Here is a 27,728-nt window from a genome sequence, read left to right as displayed (position 1 = left end):
TCAATTAAAAAATAAGAAGTGTTGTAACTCATTTCTGTGATCTCTGTGAAGTTTGTACAAAAACTATATTCTAAAGAACTGAACACTCAATCTTCTGTCCAAAAATTAGGTGATCAGTAGTTTGGCCTGTCAAATTACATTAATGTTATAAGGAAGGTTATACAATGTAAAAGTCAGCCAAACCTTGTTCTGTTCCTGGCTCTTTTTTGCACCTGTCACTCTGCATGTTCTTTCAAAGAATCTCCATGTTACTGAAGTTCATTCGTCCATGATCATTTTAAGACAGAGATAAAAAAAAACATATTTTTATGTAAAAACAGCATAAATTCAGTGCATCGTCAATATACATCTGAGGACAAAATATAATGTTTTTGTTATTTACTATGTTTATTAAGTTGCATATAATACAGTCATTTGAAACCACAGGGAGATGTACAGTACAGTGGCAAAACCAGTAGTAAAACATCACATATTGCAAAATTTGAATGAAAAGAAAAATCACGATCCTTCAAAATAAATGCTGACATTTGTAAAGGTAAAATGTACCATCAGATAGACATAAATACACAGACCAACAAATATTGTGGTTATCAAGAGTCTTCAAAAATATGATGTCAATGTGGATGGAAAGACCAGGAGTATTAAATGATGAAATAATATCATACCAAAAGAAGTGTTAAGCATAACATATCAGGATTTTTGTATCAGATAGTTTTTCAGTAAATTTTACTTAAATGTTTTTGTAAAAAAATTATACACGGTTTTTTAAGGTCAATATTACTAAACATTTTTTGTGTCAAGTCTTTGCACACCATTGCATTAAAAGTAAATCTTATAAATAGTTGTTTTACAGTGTACATTATGAACAACGTTTTATGCTTACAAATACAGTATGAAAGTGTTTTGAGTCTATTTCTTCTAACCGAGGAATGTATACTTTAAAACCAAATATTAAATATAACATAAAATATATTATTTAACATTTGTGATATTCTGCTAGCAGAACAGGTTGAAATAATACATAAATATATTCCAGTTACACTTAAATGAAGTGCAAGTCTTTGTTATAAATCTATCATTTTTATCTTAAGGGTGATTCTAGGTCAGTTAAGGCGAAGTGCTTGAGTGCTACTGAAATCATTCATGCATATTCTACAAAAAATGTTACACACCAAACCCATCTCTCTCAGTGTTTGTCATGCTACGTCTTGCCGAAAAGCTGAATGCACAGTACTGAAATTTCTACTTTTTCAAGGCAATGAACAGTCCCGTAGACAATAAAAATAAGCATTCTGTGAGAATAAATAGATCTGCATGCAGTTAACTGCATAATATACAAGCATTTAAATATCAAGTTAATTGTACAGACATCATTAGTGTTTCACATTTTCGGCAAGCCAGAACCCAGCTGGACGTGCAAAGTATGTACAACCCCACAGGTTGAAGAAAATTAAAATCTCATCTGAAAATTCCTGCCTGAGTTCAGTGTAAGTGCAAAACTGCACTTGTGTAGCAGCAGATGTCATTTGGTTCTGACAACCCCAGAACCATCCAGTACAGATGTTCAGCTGTAAGATTCCAACCTTAGATGCTACAGAGCTCCAGAAACCATCCCAAGCTATCCTACTGTAAAGAGGTTCCACTATAAGCTTTAGGCATACCAAATTTGGACGCTCTAGAAACACCCCAGTGATGCCACAAATGCTTCATCTTGAATTAACCTTGAAGTCATTCTACCTCTACGGTGAACCCATATCTTTTTCAGAGTAAGGTGTACATGCTGTGGATACTGGATCACTGGTCTGTGCTTTAAGTTTGGGTCTGTGGGATTTTGAGGTGGGTTCTTGACTAGACGGGACCTTGACTGTTCTAAAAGCAATCTGAGAATCTCTCCAACCCTCTCCTCCAAAACTGCCATCCTCCCGTTCAAAGCCTGAATTTCGGCCCGTAGCTCAAGCCTTGCCTCCTGCAGCGAGGCTTGGGAAGGCTATCTCGCTACTGGGAAAGAATACACGAGCGGGTCCTTCTCCGCCAACCTCAGGTACGGGACTCTGGGGTTCCGAAACTCGATCGAGTCTCTGGTCGCTGTAGGTCAGGGCCGCTATCCCAAGAGTCTGTTTTGCGAAGAGAATTCTTTCTGGATCCCCCAACCTCCTCGACATTTTCTATCTGAACTTTGACATCCGGCGACAGGTGTTCCATGGACACGGCTTTGGCGGCATTGTTCAGTCCTCTTTCTGTCCTCCTCTGGCGGTGAACCCGGAGCGCCCACGTTGTTTTTCAGTCTCATCCAGCCACGGGTGGTTCCTGCGGTTTGGTCCGGGTCGTGTTATTTACCTTCAACCTGTTCGCGGCCTGATCACCGGCGGGTTTGAGTTCATGATGTCGCGGTTGTTCTGCTTGATGGAGTCTCCCGGTTTTGGGTAGGCCAGACAGTTCTGGATGGGCGTGATCTGCGAGATGGTGACTACGCTGCTTGTGGATCCGTTGTGAACCGTGTGCAGTGAGTTTTGCATGAGGGGGCCATGAGGTTTATGAAGTGGTGTGCGTGTGGACTGCAGGGCACTGTGAGCGTGCAGGTGTTGGTTCTTTTCCAGGTCGAGCTGGGTTGAAGCACCCTGGTTACGGAGCTCTTTCTGCTGCTTAAACTTCTGGAAAAGTTTTCGGACAGGGTGGTCCACAGGTATGGTGAGCACCTCATTCTTCGATCGCTGCCTCTCCTCTTCCTCTTTCTTTACATCAATGATTTTACGGAAAACAAACTGGATATGGAGAAAGAAAATAGCATTATCAGGCATGAAGTAGGATACACAATATTGGACTTTTGGCAATGTTCCTTTCGGTGAATACTTTTTAAGAAGCTTTTTATTGAGGACCTTCTTATTCAGAAACTGTATTCATCAAAGCAAAATGTATTAAAACGTTTAAATCAATAGTACGAATATCTAACAATAAAGTCAAATAAATGTAAAACTTTTGTATAATTTCCCAATAACCACAATAACCAAATCCCTATAAAAATACAGCTTTCTGCATCAACATAAATGTGTGTTGTGTGGAGAAGGACACAAGCTTTAAAATATGCATTTTGTATCTTTGTTACAAAAAGTTACATTAAAGCTTCAATTTTGTGCCCTGTCAGGGTTTACCAACAAACCGGAAAGACTGTGTTTAAAGATTTTACTGAAATTATACATTATACTGCTCTTTTTTCTCCCTCCACTTCACATATTTTTCCTGTCTTTCTAAGACCGCATCAAACTCTCCTTTCTCCACCAATGAAATCATCATTCATTTATGTTCTTTATGGTAACTGATCTGTGGTACTTGATTCTATAGCTGTCGAAAGATTAATCGTGATTAACCGGGATTCAGAATAAAAGTTTGTGTTTACATAATATATGTGTGCTGTGCAGAATAATTTTGTAGTTAAAAATACATACAGATCTACGTATATATTTAATTATATACAATTTAAATAAATAAATGCAAAATGTTCTTATGTGTATACATTTCTGTGTATGTTTATGTGTAAATAAATACAAATTTTATATGCACCGTACACAAACATTATGTAAGTTGCATTAATGATATTGCTCTCGTCCAAAGTTTGTCCAAATGTATACTTCTGTGTTTTATATTAAAAAATCCCACTGAGGGTCAATACTGACACAATTTTCATTTTGGGGTGAATTCTTCTTTTAAGAACACGTATTGGGTGCATTTCTCAACTATTATACCTAACCATGAAACAAATTATGCTTTTTTTTCAGACATGGTTCACAGAGACAGAAAGTCTGGCACTCTCTTTTGCTTCCTTACTGAATGTCAGCAGAACAAGTCTAAACTCCACTTTCTGTCCTATTTCCAGTCGAGATCACACACACACACAGTTTCCCAAGCATGGATATTTTCACATAAGACAAATATAAATTATTTAATGAGTTCCAGTAATGAAGGGAACTGTTGGCATTTGCATGCTTTGTAATAACATCGGGCGATACAATCTCATTAGAACTCGTTCCTTCTGACTTCCTTCAAGCCAATAACTGCTTGCACTCCTCCGCAAACCGCATAATGTCATTGAGGTACAGAAAAATCTCACAGAAAAGTAGAGCTTTTTTGTCATATCAGAGCTTTGTTCACCTTAGAAATGACCACCTTTTGTTTATCAAGCCCTTTTGGAACTACATGATGGTGATCAAACAATGACAGAATTGTCCGATCCTCTTAAAGCGTGTGACTGGATGTTCCTCTGACCTGCGAAAACGAATTAAAGATGACGCTTAATGAAATAATACCAGCCATCACACCTTCTCTTTCTTATTTCTCTCTCTTACTGTACCACTGACCTGCATCACTTCCAGCGCTGTGACCTTAGATCTTACAGAAGGTTCAAATTGAGGCAAAAACTGTAATGATGATTGTTACTCCCCATGGCTCGAAAAGGACGCAACAAAAACGGGGACACACAAAAAAAGTGCAAACAATGTAAATAATTTATTAACGAAATGAAACTATACATAAGAAAAAACAATAGCGCATGAATTAGTCAGGAATCAGTGGTGTGAAGTAGGTGTATGAATAAAAGTGTAATGAAGGTAAATTTTAAATGTATAAAGTAACCAAAGTCAAATCAAGCAAATCCAAGGAAACCATGTCCAAAAGGGCCGCGCTCCCAGTCAATGGCAAATTGCCCTTTTTAAAGGCATGACCGGAAATCAGCAGCAGGTGTCCTCAATAAACCCATCCGAGAACAATCCGTTACTTCGAGCAACGATAAAGCAGGGACCCTCACAATGATATAAGTGGACTGTGATGAGGAAGGCTGGACGAGAGCCGTGAGGCGGGGCCGTGGTGGCGTGAGTGATAGTTGGAATCAGCTGTGCGCAAACCGGTCCCGCATATCTCACGGAGGAAATCAGGAGCATAAGAGGACGAGCGACAGGACTGCTGACGAGAGAGGACCGAGCCCTGACATCAGTTTAAGTTTGTTTTTATGTTCTTATGGCCGGCATTCGATCGTGAGGTGGCTACCGGAATTTTACTTCCGTATTATCGTTTATTTATTTTGATTAAAGTGCTTTAAATGTTCGCCGGTTCCCCCCTCCTTCCTTCCTTCCTTTTATTGAACCTCGTTTCATGGACATTACCCCTGCAAATTAGAGGGCTGAGTGCATGTAAGTGAATGGGGGAGAGATAGAGGCATGACCTGAATAAACATGACAAAACATATGATCAATTAATGTATTGAGGCAAATGGAAAAGCTACCAGTGAAAACCCTATAGCAGAGAAGTGAATAAGTGTCAGCAGAGTTATCTGTCAGTGATATTGCATATACATTTACATTTGGCAGACTACAAAGTCATCTTCATCAGAAGATGAGATAAAGTGCATTATGGCACTCTAATCATAAACCCCCTTGCTCAGAGATCACTATGCTATTTGTAAATATGCATATTTAGATTTGTGAGATGCGTATGGTAATTGAATGGAAATTTGAATTGCCAGAAAGAATAGTATATAAACATTCAGTGCATTTAATGTTATTATGCTGAGTTATATGTACACATTAAACCTGGTATATATTCATTCATGTGGACACAAAAATGGAAAAAACATGATATGGTACTGTGCTCACCACTCCAGGCAACAATTGAAACTTCTACATTTGTAGTTGTTTGTAAAATAAAAAGCAAATATTGTTTTTGAGGTCAATATGTTATAATATTTATATATTGCTCAGTGTCTGTGATTCAGATCAAGAGTCATGAATTCAATCTCAGGGATCCACACATATTAACAAATGCATAACTCCTAAAAAAAATTTCATCCCACAAATAACTTTATCTTTGCCTTATAACACTTCCTTTATAAGAACTAAAAAATGAGGTGGTGATCTAAAGTCAGATTAAAACACTAAATAATGACATCAGGCATCAAAGAAAACCACACAGACCTCCATAGCCTCATGAAACTCTAGCCTCGGTCTGGGTCTTTAGAGCCATTTTAATATTGTTCACGGGGAGCAATGATACGCAAAGATTCATTCTGAATAGACCGACTCACGTTTCCGTTTAAGACTTTGAGCATTTCACTGTGTCTAAACGAGAGACAGCGGCCGGTGACCCGACTGCCCGTCCCTAGAGAAATATCTCACACAATGCATATCACAGCAATGCATGTCAATTTCATGCTGTTTCTTCCAGTGTTAAAGCCCTCGGAGGTCGTCCTCTCTATATTGTAAAGGCTATTTTAAAATTCCACTTCAGATCAGAGAGGAGTAGAAAACAAACGCTGCATGGTGATATAATGTGACCTACACTTATTATATAACTGCCCAGAGGAAGAGGAAAAACCTTCTTGAGTATGTTCTGGTCAATAAAACAGCCGTCATGAGGCTCAGAAAAGGTTTAGGGTCACTGAGGCAATCAAGATTTTCGTGCCACAGCAACTTATCCAAAAAGTGATGAGATTTCATATGCACTGACTCTTTCACATTATTCATGTCAGCATTGATACAACGTTGAAAGATTTTTATGTTGCATGATTTTCATGATGCGTTTCCTCCATGACAATGTGTTGCATGCACGTTCAAGCAGTTCGTTTATCATAAAAGCAAGAAATCACTATACTAAACAAAAATGACGTAAATATAAAATGTGTCATAAGATGTTTTTGCTAGCATGTAGTCCATGACCAATCATCTGTACAGGTTTAGCCATACAGGTCTTTGTGAAGGTCAAATGTATGTTGGTCGGGAAGTGCAAACAAAACAACAAATTGCAAAACTAATAACTGAAAATCTGCAAACAATCAAAAATCAAAAGTACAAATCTGGAATCGCAATATCAAATCTAAAAACATAATACAAACCAAAATACACAACAACAATTCCATTAACAAGATAAGCCAAAAAACAATGAAAGATCCGATTCTGTCTATTAAGATATATAGGAAGTCCTCACTAACATCTAATATCAATGCAACTAATTTATTACAAATGGCCAAATTATGTTTTTCAATCTAATGCTACATTGTTTCTGTGAGGATTATGTATAGAGGCTAGAAATTATCATTAGTCTGACATAATAATAATAGTAATTAAATTTATGACCTCACAAATACAGTAAAACAAGCACTATTGTCTTTTTGTACACATTATGACCAGTTTCTTGGGTATATTTGTGATGCAATGAGGTTTCACTGCCTTAAAAAGGACACAGAAGCCCATAAGCATCATATCAACATATTTTAGACATGTATGCTTGCACACACAGTCCCACACACGCACAAACTGCCATCTCACAGTGGGGAAGTGTCTTCTCTTAGACGGGAGGTAATTGGCTCTTATGCCTTTACTGCTGAGGGCATCACTGACAAATGCAGCACACCCTGTCACATTACAGGGCTGATGAAATCAGGTGTACACACACACACACACAAACACACCAAATTAAATACAAATAAACAATACAACCCTTTCTGAATTGAAAATTCCCCAACCAGGTGAAGAAATCAAATTAATTCCCTGACTCAACTCCAGCAGACATATCACACACAACAGCCTTCAAATTTACAGCTGCCACATCTCTCCAAGTTCCTCATGCGGCCTGATGCCAGCTAATAAAAAAGGCTCAGCATCTTTTTCAGATGATCTTCTTCATGTTCTGCAAGCACCCAGGAGAGAAGCCATTATTCCAAAAACGAAATTGGGAGAGGAGTCTCCTCTTATAGCCTGGGGTCCTATGTGCGTGGGAGGTCTCTGTGTGTCTGCATGATTAGATAAGTCTGATCTCGTTCTCAGTAATAGCTCTTGGGGACCACCTGCCTGAGAGGAATGAATAAAAGCATTTCATCTTCATCCCATTGTTTTACTTTAATAACTTTCTAATGATATTTGAAATATTTTTCATTTAACGCCAAAGGTTGTGTGTATCGCGATACTCCCCTGAGGTTCTGGACTACAGAGAATAACCTTAAAAACAACATTAATTAGTTCGCTAAACAGAGCGAATGGAGATGAAGATGGATGAGGGAAAGAAAACAAAGAGGGTAGAGCGAAAGAAAAGAAGAAACAGAACAAATGAGAAGGAGAGCGAGAAAAAAAAATCAACATTTGTCACGTCAGGATTCAAATAATGTCACACCATGCTGTGCTATACTCTGAATATGTGACTATTATAAAAAGTGCTAAAGTACTTTTACTAAAAAAGTTCCTACATAATGAAATATGAAAGCTACTATACAGTATATTGGACTGGAAGTAAAAATATGTGTGCTTTCTAAGACGCATCGTCTCTTGCCACATTAACTTCTACCCATCCCTTTAAATACAGTATCTCATTTTCTTATTTTTGTCCTACAGCCCATCTCTGCTGGTAGCCCCACTGTACGATAACCAAACCTCTTCCCCTCACGCACATGCACCCTCGGTGAGAGAATCTCAGTGGTGATTAGGTGACACATTAGGTATGTATAGGTAATCCAGCCTGTCACCTGCAGACTCATTCAAACACACACATCTAATGCAGCAACGTGGTGAATGCACCAACAGAAACAGCACTAATTCAGTCACAGTGAGAAATGAGATTGGAGATTCAATCTTCAGCTCAATTTCTTGCTTAAGGAAAATAATTCTAAACCTGTCTAAATCTCTCTGCAACAGAAGACACTCGACCGCTGCCGGAAAATAACACTCCATTCAATAGATTCCTGGACAGTGACTGCCAAAGTAACTGAAGTCACGGAGTAAATGGATTTAATATATCTGCAAAGAAAGAAGTTGACAACTATTTTTTGTCACAAAGTGTATGAAGAACAACTGTAAGTCTTTACACAGAACGGTTACCGTAGTTTAGTGTGTATGCAAACAAAATCTGAACTGAGAAAGTTTGGACGTTAGCCAATGGTTAGTGCCAGGCATTATCATTCTAGGTCCCATCATTTATACAAAAGCCTTCTGGTAGAAACGTGTGCGTGTGTGAATAAAGAATGCGTCAGCCTGGAGGCCCACAAGCTGTCTGAAAGACTTTGGCTGATTAACCAGAAAACACACTCGTGAAAACACACTCGCCATTCAGCAGTACACCTAAACTTCAATATCTGACAACACATACTGTGGCTTTCACACTCCAATTCTATACACACCAGCAGGACTAAACTTTTTGTGAAACTCCCTCATGTCATGTCAGCCTTCCCTCTCACTTCCAGTCCTCCATTAGATGCTTGAATTTTTTATTCTCTTAAAAGCCCAGACTCCCCCAAAAGAGGAAAACTCTTAGATGGAAAACAACAAGAGTGTTCTTACTTTTGACAAACAGTTCTGTATTGATGAAAATGCAATATAATATACATGTCATCAGAGGTTTTATAAAGACCTTACATAATGAAGCGTTGTGTCTTTATTACGTCAGAATGAGCTATTTCTATCTACATACAGCACGGGTCCCCTTGCATGGAATTCACCATGTTGTTTCTACAGTAGCCCTAAACGGACAAACTTCTCTATTGAGTTTCGTAAATACGTTATCTCCTTCAGCAAAGAAGCGAAAACGTGACGGCATCTCAGAACTGTGTCAGCCGCCGTACTGCTTCAGAAGGGAAGGGTGGACTGATACGTTGGTTGCAATTCATAACTTCCACCACTATATGCGCTAAAAACTCCACATGGCTCCTTTAACTATGAAAACAATCCTGATCTATTTTACACGGAAACTGTCCGAAAACATCATACTCTAATCTTCTGTTAGTGAATAATAATGTGAATAGTTTAAAATATTTATCTATGAATCAGTTACAAGTGACAAACCCCAGCACATACATTAAGATCCACAACACAGAAGAGATGTGCGATGTATTAGCAATTACGCTCTCACCCTTTTTCGCAGGTTGCAGGTAAGAATGAGGTTTCGAGAGAAAGAGTTAGCAAACGCTGTGTAGAATTCCAGCACCTTCAGCAGGGCTTCTCGCTTTATAATGTGAAGATCGCAGTATGTCAGCGCTCGTACATTAGCACATGCGTGGGCCAGAGTCGTCTCCTTCCAAAACACATCACCAAATACGTCCCCTTTACCTAAAAGAGAAAGACGAAAATCCTCAGTAATTGAGCATCAAAAATATAAAACCATATTTTAGCAAGAATATGACACTGGAGTGCTTTTAATTAATGTCAATCAAATTTATCATCTCACAGCAGGCCTGATCTGAGGAATGATCAAATCTGACATTTCCATTTATCATCTCTTTATAGAACAGTTGGCTGGCAGAAGAACTCGCTTTCTGTATTGCATTGTGTAAAACGCTATTTGGCCCTTTAAAAATTGTTCATTTAGTCCCAAAATATGTTTTATTCTATTATAACTTATTCAAAGGATAAACGTACAACCTGCTGAAAATGATTAAATAATCTGCCAACTTCTCAAAATGACATTGTATAAATCATACAAACCACCGAGACTTCTACATATGATTTTATATTCTTATGAATAGCTTTAATACATTGAACAGTTTTTGTGATTAACAAAATGGAAGACGTTATGTACTGAAAAAATAACCTCTGAAAAGCTCTGGATATATGTATTTATTCAAATATATGTATTGATTCTGACATTAAAATGAATATCCTATATGCTCCATTTAATAAAAATGATTAAATAATCTGCCAACCTCTCAAAATGACATTATTATAATTCAAAGACATGTAAGTGTTCTAAAAGTGGTCTGTATAAATTATTTGGCATTCAAGTTTTCGGGTGGAAACTTGGAACTTGAACATGAGGATGAATAAATGAGTTTCCTTTTTTGTGAACCATTTCCTAAATTCCCAGCCCAACATAATACATCTATAAAACATGATTTTTAAAGTACATTTTTTGAGAACTTAAAGCTTGAATTCTGTCATCTTTCTTGATTTACCCTTCCTTTTTTCCAAGCGAAAGACTCCCAAAACAACTCAAGAGACTATGAAAGCAACATAATGACTGCAAACTGTCAAACAAAGCAAGACAAATGCGGCCTTTATTACAGAGCAGTGCAATTAGCATCACTCGCTTCGAGATGCTGAAGATCAATGGCACAATAATCTCTCCAATCACATTCCACAGAAACCTGGCGCTGGGAACTCAAAATAGACCTTTAACCTTGAAGTGGCATCCCTGTGTCGATCACACAGGACACAGCCCAGCTTTATACACTGCTATCATAAGAACAACAGACCTGTGCCTGTCCAAACCACGGGCCGCCCTGTTGAAAAAAACAGCAAATGCTGGTTTCGTCCATTTTGTTGCTGGTTTGAGCTGGTTTCAAATGGTCATGTGCTGGTTAAAGCTGGTCATGTATTGGTCCTCAGCTGGTTTAAGATGGTCAAACCTGTATCAAAACATACCTAAACCAGCATATGCTGTTTTTTTCAACAGGGCGGGTTAAATAGAAATAGAGTTTTGTTGCCGAGTTCAGCATAAACTCACAGAAGAGATCTTGGCCGCCGCAGGTGCTTGTCCTGCCAATTAAAGATTTATTTCAAGTAGCAAAACATCTTTAATTGGCTGCGCATGCCAGACCAATTACATCCAAATTAGCAGCTGTTGCGGGTGAATACACACATGCGGTCTAATTAACCTTTAACAACTGAAAAAATCTTTTTTACCAAAAATTTCATTTCTTTACAACACACACCTCTATAGCGTATTAGTCATAGAGGGTTTCAAAGTGACAAGTTAAACAAATGTTACTATGTATGCAAGCGATCATGGGCTGCGGTTAACGTCCGGTACACATTGACAAACAGAGTGCCTCTGGATTATTTCTAATAACAATCAAATAAACAGAGAAGAACCGTTGCTTGGCTAAACTTCTCTGTCTCTACTATTTAGAATTTAGACTCGGATACCAAGCTCTACAGCTAGATGTGAATGTGCCGTACGATCTGTTTAAATCCAACTACAGGACCCATTCAACAAATCGTTTATTTAATAAAATGAACATACAACATAAATCAACTAATCGTTTATTTAAAACAACTATTATACAGTAAAATAAAAATATACATTAATATTAACATGAATTTAATAAACCCAAACCGGAAGTTGACTGGGGATCAGGCGTGCGCTTGTCCGAAGAAACAGTCAATATTAACCATGTAGACTCTATACACAAAAATATTTAAAGTGGCAGTCTGTATGTATTTTGAGATATTTTTGAAAAAAAAAAAATATTGTGCAAGTACATGAAAGAACGGTGTTTAAAACTGTGTAACTACCCTTGCGGGATTCACCACGGAAAGCATTACCCTATCGGGTCGTCTTTCCCAGAGATCCTTATTTGGTGTCTTTCGTCTATGCGTCATTTCGTCACATTCTTACAAAGAACGAAGAGGATCCGGCTACTAGCGAGCGCGTGGATGCTGCGAGTGACAGGCGATTTGTAGCGTGTACTCACAACTGTTGGGTAGGATTTCATACAATGTTTAGTATTATTTATGGCTGCGTTTAGTACTTTTCCTTTAATCACCAAACAATGTTGACATCTGGGGATTCATCGTTTGTGTAAAACAAGAAAGAACGAACTGCTCACAGTTTACAAAGAAACGGGGAATGTGATCGGACTCGTGAAAAAACAAGAATTAATATTGGCAAGGCATTTCAAAGGTGGCGTGAACTCTGTGATCTGAAAGAGTTGTTTACGGATGTAGACATCGCTTTATTTCTTCTGAACTGGTAAGACATTTCAATATTTCAATAGATAACACAAAACCGTTGCACACTTGTTGATGGGTACAGTTTCATCGGTTGTTCTTTTTCTCTTTGTTTAAGGCCTATTCGCACTGAATTAGTATTATCTGTGGACCTCGTGTGATTAAGAAATTACCTCCCCACATCTGTACTTCATTTGGCGCGAATAAGTACGGACAAGTGAAGCCTGTGAGTTTTTACTCAAATTTACGGACTTATATCCCGGATATGATGGCAAGGCTTTCCATATAGCATATATAGTTGTATGGCGAATAATGATTTATAACCGTGCCTGTTAGCATTTTAGCCCTGCATTCGGGGATCTTCTGTCCGGATCACGTTACGGGAGTTTCCATGAGAAATAAAAAAATGACCCAGCACCCGAAATAATATCAAAACACTTCAACACAGCCTCCATTTGGGCTATTTGTGTCTGTTTATGTTCTTATTTGTTTGGTGTTATATCATCTGCCATGTTATCTATGTTTATTATGTGCTACTGATGTACAGTGAAGATTCTCACCGCTGCACTGTCACACGCCACGACTCAAAACATTAGACTCATCTGCGCAGTTGAGCAGTGCCGAATCACAACTCACGTAAAGAAATACCTCCACACATCACCTGCAGTAGCAAATACAAACTGAGATGGCGACAAAGAGGCAAATCCTACGGACTGCTGCTTTAAGTTGAATTATTACAAAACTGCAAATATTCCACTTTTTTGCTTTTAATAATCGAAAAGTAGCAGGTTTTCATTCACAAAGAGAATATTTTGGTAACAAGGCGTGACATGGTCAGGCTGTTTATTTTGATTCACATGTACAGTGTGTCTCGGATTGGTCTGCAGAGACTTTGTCAAAGGTCTATAGAGACTATGAAAACAGTTGTAGTACCCCGAAGAGATTTACAGTTGATCTCAGACAGAAGAGCAGAGCTCACCAAACATAATCTCCACGGAGCCATACGTTTTCATGGCACTCTGTTGCCGTGACAGCAGTGTTACTCATACCTAGGAACTATATTGTTTCAAAGGGACAGAATCGAATTTTAGCGGCAACAACATAAACAAATGTTATGTGGCCCAAATCTAACTTCTGGTAGACATTAGTGAAGTATCAACGACAGTTGAGGAGTCTTAATTTAATTTAATACAATTAATATAGAATAAATATAAATTATTATTCACATAAATTGATATATTCTATCTAAAAACACCGATCGGAAGTTAACATCGGGCCAGTTGAATGCGTCCGATGAAACTGTCTATACGCTGCTGTCTAGAGGCTTGAATGCAGGGCGATAATGAATCACATTTGAACACAACTTCAAACAGTTACTGAACATTGACATTTATCAGCAACCCAGGACTTTTGAAGCAGGTCCAGCGAATGTCGTTCAAGCGAATTGTGGGCCATATGGATAGATGTGACTAATGACTTCATTCCTGTTCATTAATTGCCTGCAGAGCTGCTCTGTTCCACACCTCGCTAACTCTGCTCTCCAGGAGCCCATCTTGGTCTGCCCAGACACCTACCACCCTCCTGGGCATAATGGGTCCAGACCTCCAGCTGAGCTGGAGGAGAGACAAGGCTACTATTTAGCGACCATTAGAGATTAATGGCTGATGCCGCTGTATGGTTCCGTTGCTATGACAACTCATGGATGATAATATAGTGTGATGTTAGTGAAGCAGTTGAACTGAGATTTAATATAAGGCCAGCAGCTCCTAATCATAATCATATTAATGACATATGAACACACAAAAACACTGTTAAAGATAAAGTATGTGATTTTTGGGGGGGATCTATTGACAGAAATGCAATGTACATAACTATGTCTTCAGAGGATTTAAAAAGACCTTCCATAATGAAGTGTTATTACCTTTGAATGAGCTGTTTATATTTACATTTCTTGTGGGTCCCCTTACACGGAATTTGGACACTTTGTTTTTGACCCTAAACGTACAAACTGTTTAACACAGCGCATTTTTTAAATACTTTATTTCAAGCTTCTAAAGGGAGGGGTCAAGTGAGCCGTTGGTTGCAATTCCAAACCTCACTGGTAGATGCCACTAAAATCTCCTAATGTGTAAAAATGTATACCACTTTTGTTCATTTATAACAGAAATATTAACATGATTTTGATTCTTTGCCCTGTTTTTTCCAACATGTCTACCAAAATAGATTTATAGCATTTGATCTCTGACAGGAGCTAAAAACAGGTATTAAAGTCTAAAGTCTAGAACATAGATTAATATAGAAAAATCAGTCATGCCACAGCACTGACAACACTGAGCATTTGTCTCTGTATTAAGACTCACCCAGTATAGCAATGACCTCTTCGTCTTGTATGACCTCCAGTGACCCTGACACCACAAAACAGAGCAGATCCACACTTTCCCCCGCATGGAAGATGAGGTCACCAGGGGCGGAATGAATGGTCTGGAACTCCACGGCCAGTGAACGTAAACATCCATCACTGGCCAATCGGAATGCAGGGTGCTCATTGAACACCTTTCTGTTCAGGTGCACGCAGATATCTGCCCGCATATCCTTAGGACAGATGGAGAGGACCTGTGCACAGTTGGACAGGTGAGTTTATAATATAGCGTTAGCCAATAGTTAATACCTAATTCATTGAAAAAAAATCAAAAATATTCTCATCTCATGTCCTAAAAATATTCATATTTTAAAAAATCTTAATTGAATTCAAATCATCCTCACAAAAAGTCTCCTAAACAACTCTTCCTCTCATTTACATTAGAGTGAAAAATGTATAAACAGGATTGGAACACATATTAAACTTTTAAAACTTGCAACTTTCATGCAACTTTTATTTGGTCATCTCAGTCTAACCTTCTCTGTGTCAATGCCTTTGGACATGGACCAGGTGGAGACGATGTAGTCCATCACTCTCTCGCTGAGACCTTTAGGCACCTGGTAGAGCTTGAGGAAATCTCGTACATTATTCAGCATCTCGTGGTAACGGTTGGTGTTTGCGTACATCTGCTGGAAAATCGCCGTCACGTTACCAAAGATGGTGGCGTATAGAAGAGCTACAGGACAGAAAAAAAAGATCAGTTCAGATGTAAATGTGAAGGGCCTGAGGATAGATTTAATGGCACTTTAATGGTGTTGCCAATAATTAATGACACAAATAATAGCTTAATAGAACTTAATCATCAAAACAAATCTGTGTAATTATAATTAATCAATAAATTATTAATTACTGTACATTTACTTATTTTGCAATAATGAAAATCACAACAATTATTGTTTTAAACATTTCATATCCATCATAAAGCTATAATTCATTTTCAACATTTTCTTTCAATAACACAAATTAGATGATTTTTTTACACAAATGGTTTAGAATCGTTCACTTTCAAATCGCTTTTCAACCAAAAAGCTTTTTCATTATAATGCGAGCCACTGGACATCCTTTGGAAAGGCTCATTTTAATTATGAATCGAGGTAAAAGAGGTACTCGTACAGGCACAAACAATAATTGTTGTGTTTATTTCAATATTTTAAAAATAAATAGGTACATTTAATTACTTTATAACTCTCCATATGAATATTCAACTTGTGACATGGGACTGTTTGGGGGAAAAAATTACATGGGACAAGCAAGACTACCATTTGGGAAAATTTCTCTTACATACAAATCTAAACTAGTGAAGTCAGTTTTGATCAGAAATCACATCGGCAACTATTTTCTGACACATATAGATTAGGATAGTTGTATTCCGTAAAATCTATGTATGATCTATAAGTACAAGCACAATATAAACTTCTGCTCCTGTATTTACTGCCTTTCTAGCGTGTTACCACGGTACCTCCGCTCCTCGTTTCTATGGAAACCTTCCCTGAAATAGCTTTCCAAATACTTCCACTCACAACCAATAAGGCATGAGCGAAGACAAAAACGAAGTGTCTAGAATAAGATGAGATAAAAAAATGATGGAAACCAAAATCTGTACAGTAAAAATGACTGTGATCGTAGACAGACAAGTGAATAAAAGCAAAATGGAAAGAAGTCAGTGACCAAAAGGGAAAGGTAGAGATAGAGAGAAAACAACAGGATTAAGGCAAAAAGCGTGTGATGATACAGATACTTTTAATTTTTTATTCTTGATATCGGCGGTCACTTACTTGTCCTCATTTTAAAGGGATAGTACACCCAAATATGAAAATTCCGACATCACTTACTCACCCTCTTGTCCTTTCAAACCTGTATGACTTACTTTCTTCTGCAAACCACAAAAGAATATATTTTGAAGAATGTTGGTAACCAAACCGCGACGATACTAAAACCAATGCAAGTCAAAAGGCACCGCCATTGTTTGGTTACAGACATTCTTCAAAATATCTTCTTTTGTGTTCTGCAGACAAAAGAAAGTCATGGAGGTTTGAAATGACAAGAGGTTGCAAAATGGAAAGAAGTCAGTGACCAAATGACAAATGATGCCAGAATTTTTGGGTGAAGTGTCATTTTAACTGGTCAAAGAAACCAGACATAGGACTGTGAGAATAAATCTTTGAGTTCTGGAACTTACAGTTTATTTTCGTAGGACAATGATCTCTTTTATCTCACAAGATCTAGAAATATTTGATGTGTCACTATGTGACCCCCTTTAAAATTTAATCGCGCCATGAGGGATCACCAGTTACGTCTGACATATTTGGGGCAAATGAATCCAGATTCCACCCCACCCAGTAAGATTTTATGGGTTTCATCCAAGTTTTATCCAACTTCACAGCACAAAGAGCAGGACTGGAGACAGGTGTGGGACAAACAGCATAGGTGGTGCAGGAGCGAGAGAGATCCAGAGAAACACCCTCTCAGGGGAGACTATATCAAATACCACACATAATGAGGCCTTATAGGACCTCACTACCAAGAGAGAGAGGAGAGAGAAAGTGAGTGAGTTAGTGAGAGAGAAATGGAGACAAAGTAAGAGATTAGGATCTTTAGCGAAACAAGCAAACAAAAGAGAAAAAATCTTGACAAGCATCTGAGGATGAGAACAATGCTTTCGGATAATTACAGAGAAGGTGGGACATTGCGTACAAGCATCATCAAAGAAATTGCAGAACTACAAACACATAGATACAGCTGCAATTAAAGGGACCATTAATTGAGTACTAATGCCGTTAGTGTGTGATCATCTGCCCCAAACAAGCTAAAATGGTCAAAAGACATCATAAGTAGATCTGCAGGGCCCAGTAAAATCCCAAGGCATGCTAGATGCATTAGCTTGATTTTTGGTATTGGCATAGTGTGCCAGACTGCATTTGATATTGTAAATAAATAAAAGTTTTTACCAAAAGAGTTGATCATACTAATAGCTCATGTGAGGTCCCTCATAAAGTTTATTTAATAATTATTTTAAAGGGATACTCCACCCAAAAATGAAAATTCTGTAATGAATTATTATTATTCTATAAAGAGCCATTCCTTCTCAATTTGTTCAGAAATCCTACAAAGTTTGGTGTTGTCTCTCAAAAAATGTGTGTCTTTTTTCATCACATCCATAACACATGTATATTTGCCTTGTTTAATAAAAAATTGTATGGACCGATATTTTTATGTCTGGACTCTATTAACAGGGGTTTAGGAAAATAAAGCCTATGGTTCAATATATGTGATCCTGGACAACAAAACCAGTCTTAAGTAGCAGGGGAACATTTTAAGTAATCGCCAAAAATACATTGTGAGGGGAAAAATTTGTGATTTTTCTTTTTGCCAAAAGTCATTAGGATATTAAGTAAAGATCATGTTCTATGAGGATATTTTATACATTTCCTACCGTAAATGTATGAAAAGTTTCTTTTTGTAGGTGGATGGCCTGCTAGAGTGCTTCATTTTCTATATATTTTGCTTTTTTGGCACCCTCAGATTCCAGCTTTGTAAACAGTTGTTGTTCCGCAAGATAGTGTCATATCCTAGCAAACAATATATCAATAGAAAGCATATTTCTTCAGCTTTCAGATGATGTAAAAATCTCAATTTTAAAAAATTGACGCTTATGACTGGTTTTGTCATCCAGGGTCACATAATGGTAATAAATACATTCTCTGAGAGTTTATATTTCAAGTTTTGACTGCAAATGTCAAATCCATAATGTTTGAATCGCCCAAATTTACTTTAAAATCTCTGGATCGTGGCATGGAGTGTGATGGTTACTAGATTATCCCTGCCAACAAGTGATTTTACGTAAAATCACTTAAAATAAATGATTAGCTGGATTATCAAGATACAAATAAAAATAAACATTTTAACATTAAATTAAATATTTTAAATGACGCAATAGCCAAGATTTGAACCCCACAGATTTATTCAGCAGGTTTTTGGAGTTGGACAAAAACGGTCCTCAAGCTCTCTCTCTCTCTCTCTCTCTCTCTCTCTCTCATTCCTAGTTTACTGGCTAGTGGCCTGCCTCTCTCTCTCCCAATCTCTCTTTATTACGGTCTCAGAGCTCTGTCTTCAAAAGTTGCTTTAGAAGCAAATCACTGCTGTCTGGAGAACAGAGGCCAGACAATATAAGTCAGTTAGCCTCAGATTCTCAGACAGAGGAAAGCAATAAAAATATAACTATAGGTACATTTCCCACTTGCTGAAAAAAACGATGAGTTATGTACTACGCATAAGAGACGACAGCTCAACCTCATGTCTCTATGATTCTGATAATGAAATGTGGCAGTTCTCTCACATCAGTGTCTCGAGTCAAAAGAGCCCACGCTCATCTCTCCATAACACTGCAGTTCTGAGACACGAAAGTAACTCCAAGGGGCCTCAATGTACTCTACTACTAACCTGAAACAATTTTGCACAAAGTAATTACATCGTAATGTTGAACACTTACATCCCACCATCATCATGGCCACAGAGAAGATCTTCTCTCCATCTGTAGTTGGTGCGATGTTTCCGAAGCCGATAGTGGTCAAGCTCGTCATGGTGAAATACAGTGATGTTATGTATAGAGAGTCTTTCCCAGGCCCACCTTCCCATTGGCCATTCCCACTTGCATTGTAGCGGTATGGAGAGCCTATGCTGGTGGCTAGTTGGTAGAGCCAGCTGTCAGTCTTAATGGTGTTGGTTTGTTCGTCGATGACCTCATAATCACCTATGCTGTACCATATACAGGCAAGCCAGTGAGCCACAAGTCCAAACACACAGACCAGTAATACGAGCACAGCTGCGCCGTACTCAAGATAGTGGTCCAGTTTGCGTGCAACGCGACCCAAGCGAAGCAGCCGTACCACCTTCAGAGAACTGAACAAGCTACTGATGCCCTGAAAAAAGCAAAGTGTGAAAAAAAAGTTACGATAAAAATACTTCAAGTCAAGTCAAACTAAGTTTCAGGTGAGTATATTTATTTTTACATGCGAATGATTGTCATGCAGCTTTGAAACATTTATGATGGACAGTCAATCAATAAGACAGCTTTTCCAGTTTTGTTATTAGTAGTTGTATTCATTTATACCGGATGATATTACAAAGTACCAGAATAGTCAAACCCTTTTATACAAATCTCTAATTTAAAAGCATAGATCATTTTTTCATTGTCATTATTCACAATCGTTATTCACAAACGGCAGATAGCTATTTTATAAGATTTGGCACACTTTTTGAGATCGGATTATTGGATTTGTATTCTCTGTTTCATTATGAAGCATTGAGCACTTTTAAGTTTCAGTTCTCTAAACTTACTGTTTACAACCATTATTGCACCCAATACACTCCTACAAACACTTTGTTCTATGTTTGGAGCAGGTGGGTTAAAATGTGTAAAATTAGCAGCAGCGCATTCAACTGACCAAACAAAACCGCGTTTCCAAAACTGTGCCTGGGCAATATGAACATGAACGTAGTTTGTCTTTAATTATTTGCATAGTTTGTTGTGCAGACGGACATTTGTGCTGCATGATTCACTAAAACTTAGATTGAAGTACTATTTCATAAACAAAAAATATGTAAATGAGAATGGCTTTTTGCATTTTGTTGTATAAAAATGCAGCACTCTATGTAACAGTTACGACAGTTCAGGTTGGACATTTGAAGCACTTTGCCCAAATGATTTAACAAATTACAACCCAGCCTTAAAAACCTTTGAACATTTGAAGTCAGGCAGCACTTTAGCTCTTCAACTGCATAAACAGCATTACTGTGCATTCGGCATGACCAGTGTGACCCACTAAAGCTCCATTTTCATTTTGGAGTCTAAAATCAGTTCATGACGTTAGTAACAGCTGTGGAAGCAAGACTAAATTATTTATGGATGACTATTACTGCAGACTTTATTGTTCGGTGACACACTTTATTGTTCGGTCGCATGGGACAAATCTGTAGTCCCCTACAGGGCCACGCCCACAAACAATGAGGTCATCTATGAACAATTTTAGCTGGGTGGGATCTGGGCTCCCACAGCCTTAACTTAGTTATTGTTATTTTCAACATTTACCAATAAATACTATTTTTTATTAAATGTTGTATCTGTTAAAGGAACAGTTCACCCAAAAATGACAATTCTGTCTTCATTTACTCACCGTCAAGTTGTTCCAAATCGGTTCTTGGCCACCATTGACTACCAAAGTAGGAAAAAATGCTTTATAAATGTCTTTGTTATGTTCATCACAAAATAAGATATTTTGAAGAACGCAAACACTTCTGGGGCACTTTTGACTGTCATTGTAATTTTTCCTATTATGGTAGTCAATGGTGACCAAGAACTGTTTGGTTACAAGCATTCTTCCAAATACTTCTATGTATTCATCAAAACAAAGACATTCATACAGATTTGAAACAACTCGAGGGTGAGTAAATGATGACAGTTTTCTTTGGGGGTGAACTGTATCTTTAACATGCACAATAAGTCATTTGTATGAATTCAAAAGAATAAATTCAATTCTGCACAACATATTGTTCATTGTTAGTTTATGTTGTTAGTTAATGCAATAACTTTATTGTCAAGTAACATTAAAAATACTGTACAGGTAGACCAAATCTTTAAAGACAACACAAACTTTATAAAGGCAGATAACCAAAACGGTTTGTGCTAACATAAACCATCATTTTACAGCCACAGAAATATATTGATTTATCCAAAAATAGCTGGCATTTTAGATAAGTTTAGACACATTAACGGAGATTCGATCTTTAGGAACACAACATGAAGGACGAACGCAAGAGGAAAAATTAAGATTCATGTCAGCAGGCGACAACTTTAATTACAAAGAATGAGGGCAATATGAAAGTAATATCTGTTAAGCGACACTACCCAACATTACAACAGCAAGAACACGCAGCACTTCACAAGTGTCATTCTATTTTTAATTATTTCCGAAAAATATGATGTAGGTAAAATGCTCAAAGGTTTGACAATTTCTCTTTCTCATTGTTACTCACCTCATCCACATTTTCGAAAGCGTTGATGATGTCATAGGGCAAACAGGACAGCAAGTCTATAACAAACCAGGTTTTCAGATAGTTCATCCTGATCAGCTTTGGATCCGAGATCACCTCCCCTCCCGGGCCAACAAACGTGGTGTGGAAGTTGAGAACAATGTCCACGAGGAAGATGACGTCCACGACGCTGTCTAGAACCAGCCAGGTGACGTTATTCTGTTTGGTCTTGAAGGATACATTATAGGGAACCATGATGGCGGTGTAGAAGGTCAGAATGAGAATGACCCAGTCCCAGGTGGTCTTGAAGGTACAGTAGTGTAAGATGATGTGAGGGGGGGTCTTAGGGGCTTCCTGCTTGTACTGAGGAAGGATATCAGAGCCAAGCTGAAGTACCTGAGAGGAACAAACAAGACAAAGTGGGAAATTTTCAATATAATCAATTCAATTCAAATAATATTTTGCATCGTTACAGCTTTACAGTAATTACATATTAAAAAGAGAGAAGTGACAGAAGAAGATAAAATTGGAGTAAATTATGCAATATACTGAATGCATAATACATGGTTTAATTACAAATGTTTCAATAACATGTAAATTAACTCTATTAACTGAAAAATTATTATTTGTTAGGTTGTGATCCGTTTCAAACGTTTTAGCAGTTAATATCAATAATAACAGTAAATAATGGGTAATAAATAAAAACGAATGCTTTTTCTTAAGGTTCCTTTATTTAAATTTTAAATATGACTATAAATATTAACAAGTCGTGGCACTTAGCCTTCAAGTACTCTTCATTATGTAAACATGACTTCAAGTTTTTATTCAAATCAATAGTCAGCAATAAAACAAACGAACAAAGAGACTAATTACAAGCAATAACACAAACAAAAACAAAAGAACAAAGTAAAAAATTGGCAAATATTGCTTGCTTAAGCTTTTCAAGTATTAGATTAAAATAAAATAAAACCACTTCAATTACTGCATAAAACATAAATGCATTAATACAATTAATTCGCTTCACAGATTACAGTTTCATTAGGGCTCTCTTTGTGTTCATGTCTCATAAAAGAGTTTTTATTTAAAAAAAATACCAAAAAGAGTTAATAGTTTAAAGTTTGTTTTGGGGGAAGATTTACCTAAATAGCCCAGCAATTGAGTGCAGATTGCCACATTGTGTTAACATGCTATTTACCCCTGGTGTAAAGATCCTGTCCTTCTTTTATTTGAATTTGAAGATAAATCACATTACATCCTAAAATGTGATGCATTGACATCCTTAAATGCAGATTAAAACTGAAGGAAGGAGAAAATAGAGGGAGAGACTAAAATTGTGTCCCCTCAGGAAAGTGTGTTAGTTTTAAATATTCATTCTTGCTCTTGCTAATTTCCGCTCTTCTCTGGATAACACACAGTTTGGTTTTACATTATTCATGTTTGCATAAGGAGAACATGAGGTTTACTCAGAGATTTAGCATGATGTCCTATGATAGAGAGATTGAAGAACAGAATGTTAAAAGAGAGAAAGAGGAGAAGATGATGAAGGAGGGAGAGAGAAATCTCATGAGAGACACAGAGACACATGACTCTTCAGGGCTAAAACATTATCAGCTCGATTTGCATTTCCTGAAGGAAATAACAATAATTGAAGTCAGCAAAAAAATTGTTTAAGTTGTATGTAAGTCGAGCTTGTTGTATTTCCTGTGCCGTTTATAAAGTTTACAAATAGTAAGCACAGCCAAGGCTGAAATAATCTACAAAACAAAGTTTTAATATAACTTTTATAGAGAGAGTTTGGGCAAAACTCACAGAAGAGGTTTAATACAGTACTTGGGTTTACATTAAACAGAATGACGCTTTGCAAGCTCTGTAATCAACTTACAGTACAGATCAGACAACAAATAGTGATAAAAGCAGAAAATACTGAATGTTCTCCCATCAAAAACTCATTAGAGAGCCACAGATTTAGCAACAAGACTGTGTAAGTTTCTTTTGCCATTAAACACACACACGCACACATATTCCTCCTCCTTTTTAACATCTGCACACAATAGTGACTATAAATAACATACTATCAAAAAATAAGTATAAACTGTTACACACTTTTCTCTCAGAGTTAATTATTTACATCAGCTTCTGTCATTCCAGACCGAGAGCATCCCGCTGTAGACTTCTCCTCTCCAAAAGCCATGTGTGAGATTTCATTACAACAGTGTCCTGTGTGTGTGTGTGTGTGTGTGTAGGTGTCTGTGTGTGTGTGTGTGTTTGTCTGTGATTCTATTACAAGTTTGCCCTCCGTGAGAGGAAGTTTTGTATAACCTTGTACTGTGAACTCAAGGATGAAAGCAAATGCTGTGTCTGTGTGCTCACCTCTGCAAGTCTGGAGTGTTTGTGCGAGCTGATGTCGGCCGTGCTCATGGGCGCAAGCTGCTGAATGGTGCTCTTGCTGTTTGTCAAAGCCCGAGTCAAACGGGCAAACTTGGTCCAGCCTACAAAATATATACACATACAAATAAGTCCATCAAAACATTGAATACAAAACAAAAACATGAATCTGGCAAGTGATGATGTGTTGCCTGTGACTCAGCAATGTGGTTCATGATGAATCAAAGTGGAAAAAACCTTCGCTGCCACTGTGGCATAAACATGCTATGATGAAATACAGTGTAATAACCACTCAAATATTCATATCAAATATCAGCATGCTCTTTTTCTCTGGCATTGCAGCGTATACTTGGTCTTACTGTACATACGTTGACCTATAAGACTGTTAAAGTTTTATAGCAGTTTTGTTTTGGTGTTACAGTAAAAAACTTTTAAAATGAATTAAAGAATTACAATAAGTACCATGATGACGTGTTAAAAACTCACTCCTGGTGCTCTCGTCTTCGATTGGCTGCTTGAAGACGGTGATGTCCTTAAATGTACACAGGAACAGAACCACTTTGTCATTCTCATTACGGATCGGTGCGATCTGCATGTAGAACCAAACTGGAGTTCCTGTGGAGGTCAAGAGCAGCATCAGCACCAGCACACGTTATTTGTGAGGTCACTGTATAGTCAAAATTTAGTTCGGATTTACATAGTTTGTTCTTGTAGAGCAATTTGCATGGGATTTTAACGCAACAGAACTGCGACAAAGTGTAGGTTTATATTTGGAGTTAACAAGTTTTTAGTTCTGTGTTTCTGTGTTGCTTTGAAGAACTACTATCTGACGTTCACTGGAATAAGAAACCTTACAGCTGTATGTGTTGTGTGCATGTGTGTGTGCTCCACATCTCACTTACTGTTCTTTTTGTACAGCAGGACTTCAAAGCAGTTCGATTCATAGTTGTCAAAGGCCTTTCTCACCTTATCTATAGTCTTCTTGTCTGTCAGCTCCCCATACATAAAACTGGAGAAAGAGATCTGTCAGACACACTTTAATCTCTTCTTTTCTAACCAAAGCATGCACAGTTTAAAAGGGATTTACATTGTGTATGTTTTAATAATAATTATGCTTCTCTAAATTCATTACAATTTACATAAATCCCAAACTCAGAATTCATGGAAGATGTTCAGATTACCGTCATTCACTGCTTGTCAAAAACCTGATGCGGTCATATTTAAAACAAAGATTAAAAGATTACAGAAATGTTTTGAAATTCACATCCTTTCAGGATTTTGTACCCATGATGGAAAGTGTGACCAATTAAAGGATCTAAGTCTGCTGTTTGTGTTACACTTAGCAATAGTGGTTGATTTCTTGACAGAATGACAAAAATGTGCGGTTTTTAAATTTGATCTGTTGTCAGAATGGCATGAACAGATGTTCTCCTGGAAGACATTATAACTGTAGCTCAGCACTTTTTCAGAGGCACTTACTGAAATAAAAAATTGTATGCATTACACCATAATGCTGCAAGACTATGGCCTGACACATTGCACAATTTTCGGCTAATAAAACCGAATTTAGGATTTCACCATTAAACTCTTTTATATGAATGATATTCAATGCAGTCACAGTACTTATTACATATCAGAATTTTAATTGTTAAATGCGTGAGAGCCTGAAATACACCGGGATGACATTTCTGATCAAACTCCTACAAACCAAACATTCATCCCATTACATTAGTATTAAACACTTGTGAATATATTTAGCATATTTATTCAAACATTTGAGTTACCAGAATAGTTTGGGTGTATGTGTTCCTGCTTTGCCAATTTTGCTGCCATAATGAATGTTGCACCAGCATACACACACAAACGGGAATGTGCATCCATAAATAGCAAGTTAACACTTTATCTAAGTTCCTGATTTTGAAACTTGACCGATGATGTCATAACCTTTCGGGTTTACATCAAAGTTTTGCATCAGTGGGTCTAAAAGCCCAACAAATAACTTAAAGACTAAAAGTTCAAAATCAGAGATCTTCAATAAAGCATGAACAGTGTTTAACTTCATATTGTCAGATGTCTCACCTGCATGTGCTGCTTTTCTGCATGACCTCGGCTCTGTGGTATCCAGACAGCTTACAGAAGCCGTCATTACTGTAAACTACGGGCCAGTCCACAATCTGAGCGTTTCCAAGCAAGAAGCTTGTCTCTGAAGATTTGTGGAAGAAAGGAGTATTAATGCATCTCATATTTATTTGCAAGAAGTATTTATTAGTTATATTACATTTAACTTGTTTCACGTAATATAATGTATCAAATAAGGGGTGTTTTAATGCGGTAATATTACATTAAACTAGACAGCACTACTTAAATAGGAGAGACTGCGTCCTCTAGCGGTTGTGAACGCAAGCGCGAAATTTTCCACAATTCTCCCAAACCATCAGATCGACTCCACGCCAGTTCGGACAGAACTGTTTTCTATGTGCAAGGACAGCTACATTATCTTTAATTTAAAATACAAAGATACTTTATATAGCAATTATTAAATGTCCATTACGCTGTATTTCGCATTCAAATACATTTTTTTCTTTAGATGTTGAAAAAATCGCAAATGGGTACCACAGATACGCTCATCCAAATAATACATGACTTTTGGCTTTAAGAAACTGCATCTGGGGTGGGGAAGTTTGGTTTTTCCAAATGCTTTTTCTTACGTTTTTTATTCGTCAACATGCAAATTAAAATGTCATTTATTCTTCATTGAAAAAAATAACAGAAAGAACTAATACGGAAACAGTAAATAAATAAAAAATCGAGCTACCTGCTCAGATAATAATCTCAAACACATAAAGGATTAAAGGGCAAAACATGGAATAATAACAACAACAATGACTCCTCGAATCATTATATTGTACTATATATTACATTACAATTTTTGTAAACACAATTCATAGTGCTACGTATTTGCGTAATTGCGCAGCGCTCGAGCACTCTAACGACTACCTGACATATGTAAAACCATAAGCGGGTTTCTCACCACTTGAGCGGCGGACGATGTTCTCCAGAAAAGTGTTTTGTGGTGCCACCAGCCCTCTCTTTCCCCCGGGCATCATGCGGCTGAGTGTGTTGCGCTGCACTCGTAAGGTGGCCACTGTCTACGCGTGGAGTGTCTGCCGGTGGAACGAGGAGGCTCATGGTAACGTCGC

The 27,728-nt window shown here is 37.5% G+C and overlaps 1 pseudogene; it reads right to left on the bottom strand.

Annotated features, from left to right (window-relative positions):
* Positions 1–783: 783 nt before the first annotated feature.
* Positions 784–27,728, bottom strand: LOC130432184 (potassium voltage-gated channel subfamily H member 5-like; annotated as a pseudogene).

Source organism: Triplophysa dalaica, chromosome 11, assembly GCF_015846415.1.
Source record: "Triplophysa dalaica isolate WHDGS20190420 chromosome 11, ASM1584641v1, whole genome shotgun sequence".
NCBI lineage: Eukaryota > Metazoa > Chordata > Actinopteri > Cypriniformes > Nemacheilidae > Triplophysa > Triplophysa dalaica.
This window is presented reverse-complemented; position numbering and strand designations above follow the sequence as displayed.